Genomic DNA, 3,968 nt, shown 5'->3' with positions numbered 1-3,968 from the left:
AGTGGACAGAGTGACCTTTAGGGAACATAGGCTGCTTTTGTTAACATATTTCACTGAGGTCCAGGGCGGCGTGCCAGGGACCCCGGGGTTGGGGGGATCCAGCAGAGGGCGGAACAGAACCCCGGCTCAAGGAGCCCAAGTCCCAGTGGCGCACAGGACCCGATGAGACGGTGATGTCTGAGCAGAGGCCGGGAGCAGCTGAGGGCCCGCCCGGCCAGATGGCCACTGAGTGAAGAACCTTCCAGGCAGGACAAAATGGGTCAGAATTATAAAGTGGGGGCGAGGGAAGGCTAGCTGGAGAGGTTAAGAGTGTGCCCAGGGCTATACTGTGAGGCGGGGCCCAGCTTCCCGGCAGGGCAGGTGGGGGCTGGGCGGGGGTGCAGCGGAGCAGGATGTTGTTCCCAAATGCGCTGCTGGGGTGGGGGGCAGGGCAGGAAGGGCTCCCAGCCAGCACTGGGTGACTGTGCAGTTTCCTCTCCCAGGCACTGAGACAAGGGGCCTCATGGCTCCGAGGGAAAAGGGCCCCGCCCCCAGCCGAGACCCAAGGTGACCCGGGAGGCCACGGCTCCGCAACTGGACCTGTGGGGAATGGAGCAGGCTTCTGGCACATTCGCTGGTTGCCCTGCCCCTGGTGGGAACCTGAAGTAGCACCACCTCTCACCCTTCTACTCTCCCTTCTCCAGAGGCTCCTGCAGGAAATCTCCCGGATCCTTTCCGGGGCTGGTGTGTGTTTGGAAACAGAGCTGCGCTGGCTTCAGAACAAGATGGGAAGGCGGCCATGACCGTGAGAAAGGACTTGGAACCCAAGTCCCGACCCTGAGAAATTGAGATGTTGCCCAAGGGTCCCTTTCCTGTCCTTCTATCCTCTATTCTCCCAAGGAGGCTGCCCAGGGAGGAGAAAGCTTCAGCCACCGGCCTGGGTGGGGACCCGTCACCAGCCCCACCCAGGGATCCAAGTTCCTGTTTACGACTGGTGTCCTGGAATAGCTTGTTTTGATCCAGAGAAATCTGCTGACGCACTGCTGGCTCTCCTCCCTCAGGGTGGAGGTATTTTTAAAGCCTTATTTGCAGAAAAAAAGGCAGAACCCAAGCGCCACCTTTGTCCACCTCACTGTGAGGCTACCTCTCCTCTTGCCCCCCCTACCCCAAGGCAGGACAGGGATGTCCCTGTACAGTTTTGTACTGTTAAAGAGCAAAATTCAGTGGAGGAAGTTTAAAGACCTAAGTGGCTGTATTCAGTGATTCATGAATTAGGCAGCACTCCATCTGATAAACAGGAAGTAGCTCCAGGGAGCAGTACAAAACAGAAGGGTTTTACAGGCCGAAATAGGGTGTGACAAGGAGGATATTAGCAAGAGAAAATGGATTGTTTCAAGCAAGGTCACCTTCCTGTAGGCGGAGGAGCAAGAGGCCTCGCAATGCAGCCTCACTGCATTGGGCAGATCGGGACATTACAGACTGGTCTGAAACTGCAGTTAAGTTACATATTAAATCTTGGTGGGGCTTAGCCCTCGTGACTTCACTCTAGCTGTGTTGTTTATTTTTAACGCTATCTTCCTCTCCGCCCTCCTCAAGGACATTCCTTTGCCAAACAAAGCCGGCTGTGTGGAACTGGAGGCACAGAGAGCTTCTTCACAAGGACCCTCCGAAACTGCCATTTTGTCCCTGAAAATAAAGTGGGTGGACCCATTAGCTCCAGACACGAGGGCACAGAGAACCGCCTTTTGTCCGTTTGTGATGGGAAATCCCAAGCTTCTTAGGATCCTAATGGTTTGTGTTGCTAATTCCACCTACGCCTACCTTTATGAAACAGAAAATCTAAGGAAGTTTGCTTCTGGGATTTGGAATGAGGGCTATTTTTAGCCAGGAAGTAGAGAAAGGCAAGCTAAGATTTCTGGCTGGGCCCAGGAAGCCACCAACCCCACAGTATTGACTACCACCTCCCGGGCACCTTGTAGCTAAATAAAGGGCTGACCCCACAGGCTGGTACTGTGACACAGCAGGAAGGGAACTTGCTTGGTGTTATACACACTGCACAGCCTTCTAGAACATTCTGACAGGCAAGTCTTTCTTCCCACACTGTTTTCGCAGGCTAAGTCTCTACAATTGACCCCTGGAAATGTTACCAGGACAAGGCAGGGGGCAGATCTTGATGAAGGGTGAGCTGCCATTATCTTTCCCCCGCAGAAGAGCTCAGCTAAGCAGCTGCTGCGGGCAAACAAGCCTGGGCTTGCCACAAACTCAGTCGTCAATGCTGAGGGTCACATGAGACTCATGAGTTTTGCAAGAACCACAGGGAGGGGCCGTCTGCGGATGCCATCTCACTGAGGTTGGGGAAGAAATCTTCCCCAGTTTCTTCCCAGTTGCCAAGGGAGCCTGTTGTCAGGGAAGGTTTTGTTTGGGGCGCGGGGTGGTTGGTTACCCTGGGGGGAGACGTTCTAAGAAGCCATCTTGGCTTGTGGTTAATCTGACCACAGTCTTCTTTCCACCCCATGTACTTCAGGGGGCTTCATGGGGGTCTCGAGCTGTCATTCCTCCTCCCCCTGGCAATGAGACGCCACCTGTCGCTTGCAAAAGCCTCTCCCAGCACTCAGGCCTGGTTCTGCCTGGCCGCGGTGGAGGGGACAAGTCCAGGGGCTTTTTTTTGCCTCTGCTCTAGAAGACCCAGGTCAGAGCCAGCAGGCAGTGCCCCCAAGTCATCCAACAGACTCCCTGGGCCCCATCACCGGCTGTCAACTGCCCTGGATAAACGCAGTTTCCCCCCCAAAAGTCTGTTTCCCCACCTCCCAGTCCACAGAGAAAAAACGAGCTGAGTTATCTATATCCTTTTGATCTTATAGTCACGCAGTTGTATAGTTTTCTGCACAAACAAGATTTTGATTTCAGCATTTTGCAATGATTTCTTTCCACGTAAGACATCATGAAAAATCATTCAGTAGACTATCGCAGGAGGGGCAGTTTTCTTATGAAACACCTCAAACCGTCCGAGAACAAAATAACAAAACCGTAACACATTCCCCACAAGCCACCACGCAGAACATCACGGGGCTCAACGTTTTAATCATCCTGCCCCCCAAACATTCCTAACGCAACAAAACCACGGCAGGGGTTCTCAGCCAGAGATGCCACTACGCAACTCCGCTGCGCTTCGCCGAGGGCCGCCTGGGCCCCAACGTGCGGACAACCCCCGCAACGCTTAGAAACGTCCGGAGTTCGGCCGCTCGGGCCTCCGGCCGCCCCGCCCCCACCCGCGCGCCTAGGCGCTGACGTCACCGTCGCTCACGAGGCCGAGCCGCCGCCCGAGGAGTCACGCGGGGGCGGGGCGCCCCGCCGCCACCCGGACGCCACCGCCCGAGGTGATGCGCCCTCCGCAGAGATCCCTCCGCCGCCGCCGCCGCCGCGTGGAATTTTCCAGGCGCTCTGCCGGCCCTTCTTTCGGGCTTAACGCGGGTCGGGGTGACCTGAGACGACCCCAGCGCGTTTGCTTTGGCCCCCTCGGGAGCCCGGCCCCAGCCCGCCAACCCTCCACTGCCCGGTCTTTCAGCGACTTGGTATTCCTACTCCCTCGTCCCCCGAAAAGAAAAAGGGGAATCTCCCCCGCGGAATCCGCTTCCCAAATATGACCTTGAAATCGGTCCTCCGTGACACGAAGCAGCGCTAAAGGGGAAGTGGGGACAAGTGAGCAATCCAGGTGGTGGCCACCCCAGGAGACCGAGACCCGCCCAAAGTCGTCTCCGTGGGCAAGGTCAGGGAGGGACTTTTTTTCCCCTCGCTTGGCGGTGGAGGAATCGTCCCGTTGAGCAGTGCCCCAGTGATGCGGCTCGGGGCTATAAAAGCAAAAGTTGTGGCCTGTCCATCAGGAGTTAGCGACAGGGAGGGTCACGGGCTTGGGTGTAGCGGGGGGGGGGGGGGGGGGGGGGGGGGGGGGGGGGGGGGGGGGGGGGGGGGGGGGGGGGGGGGGGGGGGGG

General features: G+C 57.2%; 1 long non-coding RNA gene across 2 annotated transcripts; it reads left to right on the top strand.

Moving 5' to 3' along the window:
- The first annotated feature begins 28 nt into the window (after positions 1-28).
- On the top strand, positions 29-1,762 carry LOC115272300. Of its 2 annotated transcripts, none has more exons than XR_003900350.1 (2): positions 29-259; positions 684-1,762. It is a non-coding gene; the product is annotated as an uncharacterized LOC115272300 (long non-coding RNA). The 2 variants fall into 2 exon arrangements; XR_003900351.1 differs by lacking the exon at positions 29-259 and adding an exon at positions 430-546.
- The last annotated feature ends 2,206 nt before the right edge of the window (positions 1,763-3,968 follow it).

This window comes from Suricata suricatta, chromosome 11, assembly GCF_006229205.1.
Source record: "Suricata suricatta isolate VVHF042 chromosome 11, meerkat_22Aug2017_6uvM2_HiC, whole genome shotgun sequence".
Taxonomy (NCBI): domain Eukaryota; kingdom Metazoa; phylum Chordata; class Mammalia; order Carnivora; family Herpestidae; genus Suricata; species Suricata suricatta.
This window is presented reverse-complemented; position numbering and strand designations above follow the sequence as displayed.